The sequence below is a fragment of the Temnothorax longispinosus genome, chromosome 1 (assembly GCF_030848805.1).
Source record: "Temnothorax longispinosus isolate EJ_2023e chromosome 1, Tlon_JGU_v1, whole genome shotgun sequence".
NCBI lineage: Eukaryota > Metazoa > Arthropoda > Insecta > Hymenoptera > Formicidae > Temnothorax > Temnothorax longispinosus.
The window spans coordinates 25,544,709-25,564,580 of NC_092358.1; the positions used below are offsets into that span (position 1 = coordinate 25,544,709).

General features: G+C 38.4%; 1 protein-coding gene across 2 annotated transcripts in view; it reads right to left on the reverse strand.

The window, feature by feature from the left end:
* The window catches only part of Dip-lambda (Dpr-interacting protein lambda), a 149,474-nt gene extending 130,457 nt beyond the window's left edge, over positions 1 to 19,017 (reverse strand). Inside the window, exons 1-2 of one of the 2 annotated variants that reach the window (XM_071791325.1) lie at positions 18,384 to 19,017; positions 17,738 to 17,784 (exon numbers count right to left, since the gene is read on the reverse strand). The gene's annotated coding sequence lies outside the window, so the exon portion shown is untranslated. Of the gene's footprint in view, positions 1 to 10,778; positions 11,322 to 17,737; positions 17,785 to 18,383 lie in introns of those variants that run through there. The other variant, XM_071791316.1, reaches the window with a different exon arrangement.
* Positions 19,018 to 19,872: the final 855 nt, after the last annotated feature.

Consider the following 19,872-nt stretch of genomic DNA (forward strand, 5'->3'; position numbering starts at 1 on the left):
ATAGCAGCTACTTCGTACTTATTATAGAATATACTATAAATAGAAGCTATTTTAGACTTATCGTGAAATAATAGAGAGTCTCTAACTTGATTGTTCTATCCATAATGAAATGCAGCATGAATGAATAGAATTGTCTTACAAATAAGAAGAGAAAACTCCAAACAGAATACGAAGAATGTTGAATATCGTGAAGAATGTTGAAATGCCCCAGAAAAACATTACTTCATTTCCTACTGATCACAATCGCATAAATTACAATGTTGCAGAAATTTAATATTAAGATAGAAATCTTTGAATAGCGAGATCTTGTTATCACGAGATTCAAGTCAAATGTCTTCTATTAGAATTTCATCATAATTCTTACCAATATATTTCCGAAAACTGGAAGTTTACCTATAATGCGGAAGTTTACTTATGATACAAAATTTAAGGGAAATGTTTGCAAATTTTTATAAATTCCTATTTATAAAATCTCTATTAATTAAAAAAATAAAAGAAAATAAATGTAACAATCTGTTTTTGGCGATTGCAATAAATTTTAATTATTCTGTTCCCGAATATATTTATTTCCAGATATAATCATTTTTATTGTCCTTTGATATTTCATATTTAAAGGTTTACGTTTACAAAATTTTATATTTTTGGAGCAATCTAGAGATTTGAATATTCATGTTACCAAAACATTAAAAATATTTATTTATGACAAAGCCTCCATGCATTTTCTAAACAATCTAAACCATTGCGATATCGAATGAAATTATTACGGTCAAACAAAAAAAAAGTTACATTTCAAAAAACATAGAAAGAAAGATAGTTAATCCCAAAAAAAGAAATGCCGCAGTTGATTATACCGTCATTCACGTTCGCGACCGTTTATGAATTCCCACGACCGTTGCTTGGCCCGTAAATTACCGTACTCGCAGTTGCCAGCCTGCCTTTCTTCTTTTTTTCGCGACCGCACGTCGCCACGCTGTTAAAACGGAAATAATGCCCGCGAGGAACATACGCTGTCGGACGACCACACGAAAGGGAGTGAATGAGGGTGAGGGTGAGTATCGCTTTACGCCCGTTCGCCACCTCCACGGCATGCACCAATCCCGCCGTCTACTGTGAGGTGCCTTTTATTGAAATGCTCGGCACACCCACGTGCGGTATCCTTCGAATGTCGGAGACATCGGGAACGCGGTGGAGAGGGTTGGAAGACGTTCGGGGATAGAACGGAATCGGAGCAAGAAGTGTCGGGAGCGAATGTAAAGCTCAGCGATTTGGTGTCTCGTAACCTCCGAAGATCGCCGAAGAAGAGCAAAACCGACCGCTCGAACCTGCGACAATATGTTGAACGACTGGCGAAATCATCGGAGAAATGAATTTCAAGCACGGCTCTCATGGTCGATCAAAGAGGAATATAAAATTAAATTATTCTATAAAATAAAATTATTTAATTTCCGTTATTTTTAATAAAATTAGCAACCTCTCAAATGAAAACGTTAAAACAGTATAAAAATAATTAATGTTTTATATAAACAAAATAATATATTTATATGTAGGTATATAAATATATCATTAAACAATAAAATAATTAAATAATAATATCAACGTGATATTATATTTTATGTTGCAAATAAGGACCATGCAACTTTATCTTTGCAAAAATAATAAATTTTTATTTTTATACTTGCACTATAGTGAACCTTAATATATCATCTACATATATCATCTACAATAAATTAATTATATTTGCATTAAACACTCAGTTTTTACTTCAACTTCCTTGCTTTCAACAAATGCATAAACGCCGTAGCGCGGAGCAGTATAGTTGCCAGACTGTCACAGATGGACGCAAAGTTTAACGATTCATTGTCGCGTAACAATTTGTAGAAAACAGAAGATATGCAAAATACAACGTAAAACTTTAGACCTTCCATCTTACAAACGTGTCGAAATTATTCGCGCATTTATAACCCGACCTCTCTCTGCGCCGATAATGTTAGTTTCATTGTTATTAAAAGACCGTCCATCCTCGCTTTACTTTCGGTCTGACTAACAATAATAGCACGAATTTCAGAGATTTGGAATAAGATGTTACCATAAAATCTACCAAGATGGAAATAAACGGAATAATTTGATGTGATTATTGGTGAGAATTTTGATTTCGTCAATAAAACTCATCAAGCTTCACACATGGATAAATATTTTCCGTAGCGCAAAATATATGTAAAGAAAATCATATTAACCCTTAAAGCGCACACCTCCGAAAAATTACGTAAAGCGCACTGGGGGTATGAGATACCCCAGTGTCTTTAAGTATGTACTGTAACGACGCTATTGACTATTTTATTGCATAAAAATTTCTGAATGAAGTTAAAGTCATGTATTTTAAGGATAAACAAAAGTTATAGCGATTTCTTAAAATTAACATTGTTTAAAAAATTATTGAAAAAGACATTTTAATGGGACTTATCAGAGCACAAAGTTCGGAGTGGGGTATCCTACATCCCATGTGCGCTTTAAGGGTTAATTTACAAACACAATTCCCGTAATAAATGCATCGCAAAATTGTTTTCAGAAATACACTCTAAATCTCTCTGCTCAGGTTCAATAAAAATCGTATAGAACGTATCGCCAAATAATTGCAAAATTATTGCCAATTTCTTTTATGTTCTAATTACAAAGCGATCGTGCGAAATTACTTTTTGACAAATCATTTACGTCGAGCGAGTAACATTATGTAGCATTATATTCTTGTCCACGTCAACACCAAATTATCCTGTAATTTAATAACGATAGTTTAACAGCGGATACGAAAATTACGGTCGATTATTTCAATGCCGGCAATAATAATCGCGCCAAGTTACCGCAGGCAGGAATATAGCAACTTTTGGCTTCGAAAGGATGAAAACTCGACGATATAATGCGTCGATATAATACGTCTATATAGGCAGCTGTATCGGCGAACGTTTATTTCAAAGTTTATCCATTAAGCGTATTGACTAAGGGGCGAAGCGTATGGCGGCGTCGTCGCCGACTTTAAAAGACCGGAATTTTCTCAAGAACGAGGCGCCGCGCTCGGCATTCAATTTACTATCACTCGAAACGCGGATTACTCGATAATCGAATTAACGAATTAAAAAGAAGCTCAACTTCCGAGAAGCCTACGCAATTAACATCCCAAGCGTCTATTGTATATAAGTATAATTACGCCCCGATTGACGATTACATTTTTCTCGCTCATCGAAAAGTATCATAATTTACCCGTCCTGTAAATTTTTATTTAATTTTCTTTAATTTTATTTCCATTTAGTTTAACGTAATTTATTAATCAAATAATTTAATTATAAAATAATCGTAAAGCAACATTCTTGGCTTGACATATCTCAAAAACACCTCTCATACGTAATACATATAGAAAGGAAACGACGCAAAGGGAGGGCGATTCGTGTAGATTCACTCTATCTGTCGTAATATCTCGTACGTTTTTTCGACTTTCTGTCCGCAGTGGCGTGCATGTGCTCGATGCACTCGATGGCCCGAAATTCCGTTTTTCCTTCTCGTTTTGTCAGCGCGCCGCGAACTCGTGCCTTATTTTCACCACCCTCACCAGAAATCCGTTCGCCGGGCGAAACTGCAGGTCCGAACGAATACGTTACGACACGCGAGAGGACACGAGAGCAAAAAAACAGCAAGCGTGACATCTGCCGTCCATCGGACGGAGAGTGGGACCTTTTTTGTAATAAAGCGTTCGGAAATCCCAGAAAAAGCGTCATCGCGGATTAAGCGGACGGCCGATATTAAAGCGCAATCTAAAATTCGACGGCCGCGAAAAAAAAAGAGCCGAACGTCAGAAGCGTTGGTTATTATTTGCACGGCAAATGGCCGTTTAATAGCCGACGTTGCGGATACGTTGCGGAAACGTACGCCCACGTCGATCGTTCCCTTCGAAAAGCCATTGTAAAATCCGTTGTACGTGTTAGACTCAGTTCTTTGTAATTTGAGTATTCTTTGGCAATTAATCATTCAATTTGAATGTACAAGGAAATCATATTAATCACGTGCTATATAGACCATTATTTCGACACTAAAAAAGAATTACAACCGTGAAGACTTAATATACCGTAATATAGTACAGAAAAAACTTTCTACTTATTTATTATATACTTGTCATTTACACATTACAAATCAGAGTTTCTTACTGATAAAAGTGTGATATCTTAAATTAATGAATTCTGTTAAACTTACTATGTAGGTACCTATGTCTGCCGCTGCAAGCTGTAACCACTAATCGCGAAAAACTTATCATTAATAATATGTGCCATGTATAAAGAAAAATCGTTTATTGGTCACACGATACTTTTTTCAGTAAATTGCACGATACACCAGCAACATTGAGACACGCGCTCGTACGAAAACGAATCGGAGTCGTAGACTATCAGCGAGAAGGCGAGAAGAATGGCAGAATAGGTAAAAATAGGAGCGTTACCGAGCCGAGCATTATATCACGCCATTATCAACAGGTTTTTTCCGTTAAGCATTCATTGGCAATCATCCAAAGGCCACCCACATCGAAGGGACATAAGCTTCTTGCTAAAAACCTTTCTTTCTACAATCCTAAGATCTCTCCCTTGCCTTCATCGAAAGGATCGCATTTGTGTCGCATTCTCACACATCAATTATACACGAACATTTCAGTTAAGTAATTCACATCTGTTCTTGCCGTATCGTATAACTCGATAATTCTAAACTTGTTAAAACTGAAGCAGTGTGAATTAGACATCGCACTATTACGGAAAATATAAAGAAAATAATGAGAATTTATTGAAACATAATAAGAAACTAAGAACGTATTTGTTGAAGGTTATACTATTCGTGGAAAAGGAAAGAATTACAATAAAAATATTGCCTTATTTTATATAAATCATAAACGTATTATTTGAAAATTTATTTTTATATACCTATTATAGATGTCTAAATGTCGTCGAAAATGTTAATATACGACCATAACACGCACGAGTTGTAAAACTCCAATCACAATGGTCCGTTGCGGCCAAAAAAAGAATCGATCTGTCGGATCAATGCGATACAGCTCACATCTCGATTACTAGAGGGGCTCAGCTGCTGTGTCACTCGGACGCGTCCCCGAGGATCGCGAGCCATCGGCCAAGTTAGCCGCAGAAAATACGGAAAATACGGAGGGCATTAGCGCACCGGCCACGAAGACCGGCTGCTACCGAGTGTGAAACGCGTACGTATGCGCTAGTGTGTGCGCGCCTGCACAACGTGCACATAACCGGACGAGCGAAAAGTTTTTCCATCGCTCTGGCGAAAATTGCGTCGGGATAGTTAATGGTCGTCACGGACGGACGGGACCCATCAGCCATGCCGGAAGAACGCATCCCGGAGAACAGCAACGAGAAATGGGTGAGCAGGAAAAAGAAGGGGAAAGAGTATCACTTCGTTTACCACCACCGAGGCCATTGCACTTCCTAATCCGGAAATCTACGTGGAGATTCGCTCTCTCTCTCTCTCTCTCTCTCTCTCTCTCTCTCTCTCTCTCTCTCTCTCTCTCTCTCTCTCTCTCTCTCTCTCTCTCTCTCTCTCTCTCTCTCTCTCTCTCTCTCTCTCTCTCTCTCTCGCTCTCTCTCTCTCGCTCGCTCGCTCGCTTGCGAACAAGCTGGGTAACGTTGTAACGATATTCTCATCTCGCGAATTGGTACAGTTGAATTCTGGGTTAATTGGCAGAGTAGAATTTCTCCGTTCGAGCTCAATCTACGATGATATTTTCAAACGCTCTATCTTGTATCTCGTAATTAATTCGGCTTTGTTGCGTATTAGGCGCGTGCTTCGCATCGTTAAAAGGAGTCTATACGAAAACGACTATACGATTGCGATAATACTAATCACTGAAGCTGACATGACAAAATTGAAAGTAATTGATTGCTGAGAATTTTTTGTTTCCTTTTTAATACAAAAACATGAATGCGAAACTTGACGCACTTAGGAATTAACGAACCTCATTTAATGTTACCAGAGAATATATAGAGAGAAAACAAGATAAAAGGAAATTGAGAAGAGTGCGCGATCGTGTACGTGTTGGCATTCGTCTCGAGCTGTCACGCCGGTAAAAACGAAATGCGTGGGATTAAATTCAGAATAGATGCAAGCCGCGGAGAGACAAATGAAAAGGACAGTAGGAGAAATATCTCGCGCTCGGCGGATCTCCGAGAGGTGCGCGCGCGCCCGCACCGTAAGAGAAATAATTAAGAAGCTCGTCACCGACTTTGCGCCCCGCTCGGGAGCTATAGCAGTTCGCGGCGGGGAGGAAAAAAAGGGAGAAGATGCACGGGGACGCTGCACGCTGGCTTGATTATTGTTGGACACCCGCGGTGGTACTGGTGGTAGTGGCAAGTCTCAAGAAGAATGGTTTGAAATTTAAGGAAATCTATCTTGCGGACTCTGCGAAACGGCCGCGGATACTAACCGCGCACGCGAAACAATGAATTTGCACTTTAGAATGTAAATGTTTCTCTCATGCGGATTAAGTACACTGTACGCCAGCATCTCATTAGGATGCTGCAGTAGACGGTAGAATTTCATTAAGCACAGCCAAAAAACTGCGCATGTTATACGGGGGATTATCCGTAGCACGCACGAAACAAAAACATATCCAGTCGTAAACGTTACGTCAGTTACAAAGCATGTTATCATAAAATAAACATTTTAACTTTAAAATTTGATATTTAAAATCACATGTTACAGATAAAACTTGTACCTGTAATCGCTCAAGCTTATTGTTTTCCGCGTAACTCTATTTGCAATTAACAAAGCTCTTCTACACGGTTCTCTTCTTTATCTTTCTGTCTCCACGTAGCTTCGCTTACTCGTAACTTTTGTCGCGCGATAAATAAACGCAAATGTTTAACTATCGGATAACAAAGCGCTATGTTATTATTACTAGAAATAATGCACCGGTATGCTTACACCTGCGCCTGAAACAGTATCTAATTCGCTTGTAATTATGCTGTCTCCTGAGAAATTAAACACCGCCCGCAGTATAATAATCGGCCCGTGGAGACTTCGCCGGCGATGGCACTTCCACTGCTAGAGAGTTCGGAAAATATTTCCCCGACAGATCGGCGAGGATCGCGTCGCCACATACTATTTGTAACGATTGGACAGTGCCGCGTTAAAATCGAGAAAAACCGATGCTTCGCGACGGTCAAACGATACGGAAAAGTTACGGCCGCGCGAAATTGGCACGCCGCGTAGGTCGCGCGCACGAAAAATTGGAAAAACGGCAAACGGCGAAAAGATAGAACTGGGAACGTCTCGCGAGCTCTCCGGTCCTATTAGACCTGAAAATACTGCGAACATGTACTGAATAAGAAACGCGAGCTCGGTAGGGGTCTCTCGGGAAAACGAAGAAATTAAAAAAGAAAGAACGCGAGCTGGACGAAATGTAAATACGCTTCCCTCGTGCAATCAAAGCGGGCTGACGAGTCGATGAAAAAAATTGCATTATTACATTGATAAAAACGTTTGCATTTCTAACTCCGTTTGGTTCAGTAGTCTAATTATTTTAATAATTTCCAAGCTTTGAATATATAGATTAATGCAATTATATTTCAACAGTTCTTTCAAATCTTTTATCACTAAAATTAGAGATGTTAAAAAGATCCAAATAAGTGCCTCATTTATTTTATACGGCTATGATACTGAAAAATAGCCGTCGAATGCCATCGATAAAAAAAAATATCCGATTGAAGATAAAGTGCAGAATGGGCGAATCGGCAGAGTCATCAACAGGTTCTACCAGTCAGCCAAAAGTCATTGGCAGTACTCCAAAGGCGAGTTCACCAGAAACGCCGGCACACAGATGGTTGGAAGGAGCGTGTTGCAGACCGAGAAAAAGTTCCTATATACATATATACTTTCCTATATGGAAGGAATCGAGAAAGCGATCGAAAGGAGCTCGTGCATTGACGCAGTTGCATCCATTTATGATAGTTTAAGTTTTATCTGAATTCATGATTTCTGCACTCTCCGCCACTTTAACTTATTTCACTTCTACAATAAAAAATAATAAAGAATATGATAAAAAGGAAATAGAATTGAGGAAATAGAATCTTGTGTTAATATTAATATATAATAAGCATTTAATAATAAGTTTCTATAATGTCTATTAAGTAATATAAGCTTGTACTATAACTTTTTTTTATAGAGACGAAATTCAGATAAGTATATTTCGCGTATATGTTCTATCTTCTTTAATCGTAAAACTGCTTGTATTAATGTTTTAACGTCTGCCATCAATATATATAACGAAAATTATAATTTTAGGTTGGTATATTTTTTAAGTCGACGGATTTTTCATTATATTGCAATCGAATCTATTATATCAATATTTGTATCTGCGGATTGATAGAAGACTGATCGGAGTACGAGAATTAAAATAGTTTGATATTTAACATGACTGATAACTAAAATATGCGAGCAGGTTTTTACGATGAATGATAAAGACGAGATGCGATCGAGCGAGTTATTACTTCTCGCTGTACGAATATTATTTTTGCATTCCATTGGTCGGAGTTAATGAAACTTTCATAACAACTCAGTCGATTCTGTCAAAGGAACTTTGGCAAGTGTTGTGATCAATATTCGCAATTGGACGGGCGATTCCATACATCGGCCAAGATGCCGCATCTTCTCAACAGCTAGGTTTCCATCCAAACGGTATGTATTTCAAAGAAATTAAACCAATACACAAATGAGCAAATAAATGATAATATATCTCGTATTATCATGTGGATTATATATCAATTTTCAGTTCTTTATTATTAAATAATTATTATTCATTAAATTAATTATAATTAATTAATTCCAAGAATTATTTTGTCTACTAATGAATATTGTCGACTATAAAAGATCCATTATATTACAATAATAAAATATTATCATGTATTTCTTTTTCATCCATTAATTACTCGATTAATTTAGAATTTCTTTATTTGTTTGTAAATATTTTTATGGTTATTTTAAAATTAATGTTTATTTTAAGTAATATCAATTTAAAAATAATAAATTAATAAAATTAATTAAAAAATAAAGAATAAGATTTGATTATTAATTTGCAATCTTCTAAACTTAATTAAATTTCCAATTAAAACTTATATTCTAAAATATATTTTAATATTAAAAAATGCAATCTTTTAACATTATTTTAACATCTTTTTTATTATCAATAAAACGATGTAGCTTCGAAACTATCCTGTATACCACACACCAGAGAAGGGTTTAACGTGCATGTGATTCCCAAGGGTACTTCTTGAAACGCACCGAGTCGGAGAAAGATCATCAACAGGTCGCCGTTGACTCGCGCAAAGGCCCGCACCTCTCCCTTAGCACTGACCTCGACGACGTTTTAACAAACGATCCCGAGAAATAATCCTTCGATCGGCCCTATCGCGGAAAAATGCGCGTATACCTCGATAGATCTCGACTCGGAAATAGCGAGCGCTGTATCGTTTTCCGACCGGTTAAAAGAGCCTCTGCAAAATTAATTTCCTTCCAAGAAAGAATGCGGAATCCACACTGTATCGCTGAGAATTCCGTCTAGTTAATTTTCTACGAAATTTTCTTACTAAGGAATTTAATAAATTAGTACAGGTATCTAAATAGAAATTAATACATTCGGTATTAGCCTTCCGACTGCCGCGTTTAAGAAACAAGCTCATCAAGATCGATGCAATCTCTAATATTACGTAAAGGAATCTTGTATGCAGTATGTTATTTTAAAGTTTCATTCCTACTCCAATGAATCAAATTAAATTTTGTGTAAATCCAATATACCAATAGTATCGAATTGGGGCTCTGAAAAAATTTAATTCCGATAATTGGAATTTATATTTGTATTCTTAAAAAAAGCAATAGATAATAATACTTAAAAATATTAGAACGTTAGATATGAAACGGATTTATTTCGACCACAAATCATGGGACGGACAAAAATTAAGTTGTACAAGTATAATAAAATCTGCCTCAATAGCAAAAATGCAGTATATGACACCCATCATTTCATTTAGTCTGTATTTTTATTTATAGTCTTGTTATCGCTATAAAACATATTGCAACAAAAACGATCGTTTTGTTTTCGCGCGTTATCTCAAAATCCGCTATATCGACATACGCGCACATATGGAATATAGCAATCTAATAGCTTTTAATTATACTCAATCTAATTTCTAATTATTAGGAATAAATTTATGTAAAAGAATAATATGCAATAAAAAACTAAAATAAAAAATCTATAATTAATTTATTAAAAAATTGGAATCATATATCGCGTTTCTCATTCTTAATAATTTTTCTGAAAAATTTTGTTGAATTTTAAGCCTAACTCTAAATGCCGAAATCTATCTCTATATCTGAATAAGATATTCTGGAAGATACTTTTGCGAACATAGATTTGGAGAAAATAAAGTCGATTTTTTCTTAGCAAATATTTGATCGCGGACGCCGTTTTATCTTCAACTTTTTAACTTTCAACATATAATACCATGTAACGCAAGAGATTTTTATTAAACAAACTTAAAATTTTAGCTAAAGATTTTGTTTCATTTATTTATACTTGTATTTCGTTAAAATTATCTAATCTCTCTCTCTCTCTCTCTCTCTCTCTCTCTCTCTCTCTTTCTATCACATTAAAAATGTTATTCTTTTCATTATCATATCTGTCGAGTAAAAAAATTTAAACCAACATTTAAAACCACTTATACAAGACTCACCCCATTGGAAGCGCTGCACTCCGTACGGCTTTCTGCGCTCTCACTTGAAAGAAAATGAAGAGAAGGCCAACGACGAAGATGGAGGGAACCTTCCCAATCGCAGCCTCAAAAGCATAGCACTGTTCGCGGGCCCTTTTTCGCGATACGCGTACACGACTCTATACACGAGAATGCGAGCTGCCGCGCGCGATTTCGCTCGTGGGGGTGTCGCGGTGCGACTGTAGCACAAGCACAATCGCTACCCTCTCACGCTCTCACGGTCTCCATCCCTCCGGACCGTCCCTTCCCTCTCCCGCGACCCTCTCTATCTACCTGACCCCCCCTCTCTCTCTCTATCTATCTCGCTTTCTCTTTCTCTCGCTCTGCCTGCTTATCTCACCCCCTGTTGCCTCTCTCTCTCTCTCTCTCTCTCTCTCTCTCTCTTCTCACCCTCTCGGCTCCTCTCTCGCTATAATATCCCCACCACCGATGCGTCTAGCCACTCCTGGAGCGGCAAAGTGCCTTTTCGAAACGCACCCCTCGCGGCGGCACTTTCCCGCTAACGGAATCGACGCCCCCGGCCCCGGGAGAGGGTCCGCGGAATCACCGGCTGCATTGACTGCACTGACTGCACTGACTGCTCTCTCTCAACACAGGCCGCCGATCTCCGGCCGGTCGAAAGTTCGAAAAGCTCGCGCATGATCGGCCGATCGGCCCGCGCATCCTGCTCTCGTCGAGAAATCGCGGCACGGCACGGCACGGCGCATTCCGTCGCTCGTCCTTATGCATCGCACGCATGCGGGTTTTTGACGCGACGGAATACGGAAGAGCTCGGGGTGTATCACATCACGTGTTGCTGGCAGGAGAACTCGCCGAATGCCGGATACGCGAATCATGGACGACGTTTAGGAGAGAAAGAGACGAGAGCGGATCGTGACCGCGAGGATCTAATACCGTTAACTGCGGTAGCATTATTTCATTTTTATTAGCCTCTTATTTATGACGCTGTGTTTTAAACAACACCATTCCTACCAGTTAAAGTTCTTCTAGTGTAAGCCTTTGTAATTTGAATATCTTAAAAACTCATTACGCTAGTACGCTCCGAAACTTTATTTTCCCAGATTTTTAAAAATAATAAACTGCTTCTTCCCGAATATTCATGAAGAGTATATTAGTTACTATTATAACATCGCGATGATAAAAATAACGTGATTGAATAAACATGTATGTTACTTACAGTAAACGTTTTATGAAATACTCCGTCAAAAATATTCTGTAAAAATAGAAAACGGAGCTTACATTTTTCTAAGAAAGCCTCCATTTGTCTCGGCCTTTGCAGCTCGGTTTATACGCGGCATGCAGGCTCGGTGCATTTGATAACATTATTCAGTCGCGCCCCGCGGAAGAAACGCGAAGTTTCGTGAAATTATTATTATTTCGAGAGGAATGCCACCACTAACAACTGTACGTGTGCGCGCACGCACACGAAATATCTTATTACGGCAGGTGTTCGAGGCCGTGTTCGTAACTTTCTCCTTCAAATTCCATTAACTTTGCGCGAAAATTCCGGAAACGTTTCAGGAAAATTCTTGCAACGAAATAATTGCCGTTCTCGTGATATCGCGGCGGAATCTCGGCCACGTGCCGGAAGCGTTCTCCAAAAGGGAGAGAAAAAGGGATAGAGAGAAAAAAGAGAGAGAAAAGGAAGATATATATTATTTTTAACTACACTCGCCATACGGCTGTAATGCGTGACACCCACTCCACTGCGTGACCTCCATACACGTCCCAATAAATGCGAAAGTACTTTTTAGACTATATTGTTCTCGATGACAAGAATGGAAAACTTTATAGCACTCGTGCTATAAATTCGAGTAAAGATAGAGATGCTTAAGTGATCGTACATGTACTTTACAGCGACAAATATAAAATAAATGATTAAAAAACTAAAGTAAAGTATTATCTAATTCAATTATTCATTTGTTAAAAAACGCGAAATGTATCTTAGCGATCAATCAATCAATTTAAACTGACAGTCCAATAACTGTCACGTTAAAGATGGTCAGAATTAAACGAGAAAATTATCAGAGCCACGTTTAATTCCGGAAAACGCGGAACGGAACGCAAACGTCCGTCGCGGGCGCGCCGGCTTTTCTCATTCGAGCGATTTTGACCGACGCATTCGCCGGGCAGATAAATCACGCGCCTCTTCACGGAGAAGCTTCGTGGCCCGTGATGGATGGATAGCCGCGGATAAATGCAGACCTGTGTCATCGCAGGAGGACGATAGGAGGAAGTTCGGCATTCGTCGACGGGAAACACGATGAAACAGAAACGTGGGGGTAGCGCGCGGGAGTTGCGCGCCGTTCTCGAGGAACTTTAAGAGGACCGTGAGAGGAGGAAGGAAGAAAGCTCGTTAAAAGTTTAACTCATCCCCTGCCCTTTCCCCGTACGCCGATCTAGTACGCCCGAGACGTCGAGTACCGCTGTGACAGGGTATCGCGTTACAGGATAAACAAATGTTCTTCAATCTTAAATTTCCTGTTATATTTATTCCCCGTTAGATTTATGGCGGAATCTTATATATAAGATAAGCCTCTCAGGCTGTAAGAATAAATTTATTATTTTCTCGATTCTAAATTTTTCATTTAATAACGTATAATTGTGTTTTACATGTACTCGAAAAGAGGAGATCGAAAAATAAATAATATTAAGAAATAAAAATATTTTCTTCAAATTCCTGCCAATAAAATAATAGTCGTTTTATTCATAATATTAATTCTTTCAATCTAATAAAATAACATTATTTTGTATAATAAATGAGAAGATATTATTAACTAGAATTTATCTATATCCTTTTTGCGGAAAATACATAATTTTCTCTCTCCTGTCCATTTTGTTGAAACTTTAATTTTATCTTCACACCGATTGCCGTGCGTCGAGTTTCAGTGCGACAAGTTTTCACGTTATGTGGCAAACAAATATTTGTCTTAAATTCTCCGTTACGTTTATCCCCCGTGCATTATCGGGAGTTCGTGTACGGGGTGTGCCTAATGCACCGCATCTATCGCGGATAGAGCAGCTCGTTGCGCAGAATTATATTTGCGCCATAACGCGTGTGCGTTTAAAGTTTCGCAGGTAAACGGGATCGATCGGCGAACTTCCGACGATAACTATTGTTGAGAATTTAATTAAATCGATTATTGTGGAAACACCTCGCAATAAGAGAACGCGGAATGAAACATTCTGTAAAGCAATATTTAATTCGTATCCAATGAATATATTACGCACGTTTACGATATTTATTTACCATCATAAAAACTACCTTTTTTAAAAAAAAAAGGTGTAAAAAGAGCGCCAAGTGTTCGCGCCAGTCAAAATAGGTATTGTGCGAAACAACGTCGTTTTAACCTATTTTTGTTATATATATTTGTTACATTATAAGTAGCGATATCAAACATTACGCCAACTGAGCAGGAGTTCATATTTTATCATAAAATATAATTTTTTTATCATACTTATAATGACTCGTATCGCGGACACGCACACTTGACGCGAGACACCGTGTCTCTTTAAATGAGAAGTTAGATTTTAATAGCGTTTTTCATTGGCAGAACTGGTGCGCACTCAGTGCACATTAAGGCCGTTGTACACTGATTTAATCTCTAATATTTAAAGTAAAATGCAAATATTTCGACTGATAAAATACCCAGTACATATTTTACCAAATAGTGCAATAAAGAATATTGAGGATTTCATGATTTAACCCGTTTATATTAAACATACACATTACGTTGATTTGTGTACAACGGCTTTAATGTGCACTGAGTGCGCACCAGTTCTGCCAAAGAAAAACGCTATAAGTTAGAATTTAAGTGAAAGCTTTTAGAACTGATAATATCAATCGTCTAAAAATTATTAATGCAAGTGTATACGCAGCATTAATTCTCTTAAAACAAACATACATAATTCAACTCTTAAGTTTGGTTGGTTATTTGGGTCATAGAGGCAACTTTCACATAAATTTAAGTGTCTCACATGTGCACGTCCTTTGCCAAGCTTACGCAATCAATATCAAAGTTTATCAAATAGTCAGCAGATACACATCGAAGAAGAAGAAGAAACTTTGTCATCCATTCCCGTTTCAGGAGCGTCTCACACTTTCTTCTTTTTAATCTTACCCGAGATTTACTTCTTCCAGCACGAACATGTTCCAGTATTTTTACATTAATATTTTATTACCGTGTCCCACTGTCTCAATGGATAGTGTACAATATTACTCTGCTTTATCGCTCGAAAAGCGTGACGAACGATAGACTGCGTTTTCCCAGGAGAAATGAAAGATTTATCACGAAAAAGTAAACGCGTCTCGCGATGGCTTAACAAACGTCACGAAACATATTTTGGCTATTATATACTAGAAATTAGTACTCCGTTTTGAGAACAAGTTCTTATAATTTCATTTGGTATCGAAAGATATTTCTAGGATAAGATCTTAATCTCTGAGTTTAAACAGATTTCGATTGACGTGCGACATTCTCGTATTATAGGAATTATGATTTCGGTACGTTCATTTGTTTAAAACTAAATTAGAAGAGTAAATTAAATTAAAATAATGAAGCATGTCAAATGTAAGCATCTCGCAAAATTAACTCTAAGTTACATAAATTTGACATATCTTTATTATCTTAATTTAATAAAATAATTTTTATTCCTGGAGTCTTTTTACTTCTTGCTTTGAACAATAATTCAGACAAAATTAAATAAAACAATAATTACCGTGTATTATTTGTCCGTAACAGACACGTCATTCTTCGCTTTGTTTTGTTTACGCGTTTTGTTTTAGCTTCAACGATCATACGAGTAGAAAACGATTCGAGTCACGGCACGACCGGCATCTCGTAAAAAACGTGAACTTCATAAACGGCAGCTATACGATTTTCCTAATCGAAAAAATATGGAAAGAAAATAAAAAAAGAGTTCTCCCTTTTCTATCCCACGGTCCTTTGTTTCGGCGAGATTTTCGGGAGCAAAAGCGCACTTCTGTCTCTTTCTCTCTCTTTCTGCTACTTCTTCCTCTTCCTGTAATGTCACACCGACATTCTTTTCCAGGGGACGCGCGTTCGATATTAGGAAATACCTCCTGCCAATTTCCCATGTTATATAAGGTCCCCCTACGAAGACCGAAGGCCTCCCTGACACACTCTCTTCGCGCGCAAATCGATTTTACTTCGAGAATTTTTATACACTCAAGGTAAGAGGAAAATGGAGAATGGTGATTCCACAAAAAAGTGGCTTTACGCTTTTCTGACTTCTTTTTTCTCCCATCATTTCTAGCTCAGCAAACATTGGTAACGAAGTAAAGGGTCAGTCCCAGTGAGCGCGATAACGATGAACGTAATCTTCGTAGATTTAAAAATTCAAACAGGATAAAATTATTGGATCGATTTCTGTTTCGGCGCGGCCGCGATGCGACTACTCTCATAATGTATCTGACTTATGCAAATGTTGCAAATAGTACCGGCCGAATTATGCGACTTGCTGGGGAACGCGGGCATTAGATCGCCGAAATAGTTCGCAAATTCGAGTTCGGTTGTGAACGGTCGTGCAGAATAATATATATTACGAACGCGCGGCAATAGAACGGTAACGGAGATTATTATAGTCATCTTCATGTACGTGTGTATGCACACACGCAATAAGTCACTAGTGAACTAAATAGTTGAGAAGCGTTTCGTACTACTGTATCTACCAATTATTTATAAACGTGAATCGCGTTTAAAAATACACGATCCTATCATGTCTCATCTTGCTTTATACTTTATATCTTTTATCGATCATTTATGCATAGTCTCATCAAAGATCAAAGCAATTTTTCTCCGAAGTTTAATTGGATGCTGCATTTTTCTTTGATTTATAGAGAGAGTTTGGCTTTATAAATATCTTAAAAACTGTCTCTTTTAGATGGAAACAACATTATATGTATAAAGCTTATGTGTAACTGCTTTGTGATATATTTTTAATAAAAATTAAGTATATAGTCATTCAATAAAGTAATAACGTTTAACTATTTGAACAGGATATTATAAATTGCGGGGTATTCCACAACTTTTTAATTTTTTAATAGCGTATTCTGGTAATTATATAACACTCACTCGTAACAGTGCTTGTTAATTACAATCGCGCGTAATTTGCACAGCACTCTCAACATTAATCGCAGTAATAAAAAGCAAAAAAAATATTTTTATATAAAACTACAATTTAATTGATACCCGCGATGTGTGTCTTTCAACAAACGAATCTCGAATTGTTATTGGCGTTATTGCCAATTAAACACATCGTGGTGCCGCTCGATTCGTAGTCGATCCATTCCATATTCTGCCAATAACCGAAAGATTTAACAATAAAATTGGCAACTTCAGCTTAATATTGTACGACACAATTAATGAAGTTAATGTGATCTTAAGATTTAAATATTTAAAACATAATAAAACTAAGCGTTAAATTAAACAAATAATATAATCGCAACAAAGCAATTTTATTCCTATTCTCCGCCAGCTCTACCGATTCCTACCGATTCCTTCGAATGTGTCCGTGTGAAATCGCGTGGAATATATATCTGACAACTAACCGGCGCGGCCGCGGCGTCACGATATATTTACAAATCTAATCAAGTGATCGCGATAGCTAATAATAGTCAATACTTAGTTCATATGGAACGCCCGCGTTTTCCTGCGACACTTGCTCCGAGCACGTTTCGAGGAATAACGCGTGCCGCTGCCTGCTTACTCGAGTCTCGACGCGCGAGCGCGGCGCGCGAGCGAATGACTAAGCGGCGGTCGAACCCATAGTCCCTGGTACGACACACAGTTATGCTCACGCGTCTACGCAATGTGTAGCCAGCCATACATCAACAAACACCGAGGTTGCACTACTTATCGAAATATTGCCTCGACATTAAAATAAAAAAAATAACTCACCGGCAGATGCGCAACAGCGGAGTTATAAGTTGTAACCCTGCGTTGATCTGTAACATAGAAATATTTTTACGTTAGAGAAACGTCTAAGATATTCGATACTTGAAGTAAATATTACCGTGCGAATAAGGACCATTCTACAATACGTCGCAAACGTGAAACGCACCGTCGCCAGTCGCGAAGGCTGGCAATTAATAGTTAAAAAGTGCTATTTTCGGTTGCCGATTGCCAGTTGCAGTCGGCCAGAAAGTTACAAGTTCGCCAATTCTCTTTTGACAACCACAACCGACAAGCGCAACCGAAAGTAACACTTTTCAATTAGCAGTTGCCATCGTTCGCGACTGGCGACGGCGACGGAGCGTTTGCGACGTATTGTAGAATGGCCCTAATACTACGTTTACGCGAGCGTTACTTCTGTAGTAACTTACGATAATTCACTCGTTTATGCGGAGTAAATTATCGTAAGTTACTTACAAAATCCCGTTTACGCGAAACGTAGTACATGAGAGACGCGACGTTCGCGACGTAATATCTCGCATATGCGCGGAGATATCGAACTCCGGCCGAAATTACGTCGGAGTTAAACATCGAAAGGAGTTCGAGTTTCGGAATGCGACATAGGACAGCAAAATAATAAACAACTACTCACCTCATGGTCGCTCCGCTGTCGCCCGATGCCTCCCAGGCCCCCTCCTCCTCTCGGTCCTCCTTCGTTGTCGCATCTCCGTCGGCGCACTCACTGACTCGTTCCCGCGTGAAAAGATCGTCACTTATGATCGCGCGACACTTTGCACGGCACTCCCGATATTAATTTCACGACGCGGCGCGTATACTTAATTACACGGCGACGGAAGAATTACGTCGGAGAAGCTACGAACGAAGGCTGTACGATCCGCTCGACGCCTGTCGGCATCGGCCCGTGATGGCAGGTAGACGAGCGAGTCTAACATGGCGGAGAGAATCGCGCGGCCAACTTCATTGCTTCACTCGCCACTCGCCACTCTCGCCAGGAGCAACCAATCGTTGCGTGTCGGCGTCGCGAGAACTTGCCACTTGTGAGGCGATTTCGGTTAACTGCAATTAAATAATCGATTTATGAACACTGTGTTTATCCTTCACGACAGCCAGATATCGAAATACAATTAAAGGGCCTTAGGGTCCACTCGTAATGCTCGTATCCTTTATCCGCGTTCCGAAAACGATCGCCATTCTGAAGACCGCACGAACACGACGCGAGACGCGAATCAAATTGACGACTGAGAAAAGCGAGGCCGATCATTCGAAAGAATGTAATCGAAAGTCAACCGAATGCGATATATCTCGGTATCCGTTAATCCGTACAAATTCCACGAAGCACATATATTAAATGGACAGTTTTTAGTAATCCGAATACACACAGCGGCTAACGGCTTCTCGGAGTCTCGGAGTTCTCGGCAACACGAGTAGCGAGGACGGAGCGAGGGTAAAGTGACTAGGCACGGACCAGCACAGACGGGCGACACGGTGCGCGTTAGATATAATTAGTCACCCTACCCCCACTCCATCCCCACTACTCATGTTGCCGCGGTGCCGCGCGCAGCCCTAGTTTGTTATTACTATATACCGTACCGCGTAATTCAATTCGCGAAACCACGAAATATTTAACGCGCTATAAAATAAATGTATACCAAATATTCCGTTCGTTGAATTCCGCGAATTAACTATTGATGCAAACGGTCGATACGATATCGAATTACTTGAATCACTTTGACGTATGTAACAATATGTTAAGGTAAAAGAAAAATATTTTGGATAAAGTCATTTTAAATACGCATTGTTTTTTCCGAAACAATCCCATCTCGTATATTCCCAAATATCTGATTAATATTAACCGCATGTCATACATTTAAACTAACGTTTATTTAAAAGATAAAGTCACTTTTATATCTTAAAAAAAAACCGTTAAATATTTATTTTAATTAATTTATTATTACTTTCCAGCTTTTTACGTTTTAGAAAAGTAAAAGTTAAAATAATTTTAATAAATCAGGAATTATAATTTTATAAATGAAAAATATAGAAAACATAACGACATGAAATTAGTCATTATTACGTTCAAAATCACGATCAAAAATATATATAATTAAATTGCTGCAAAA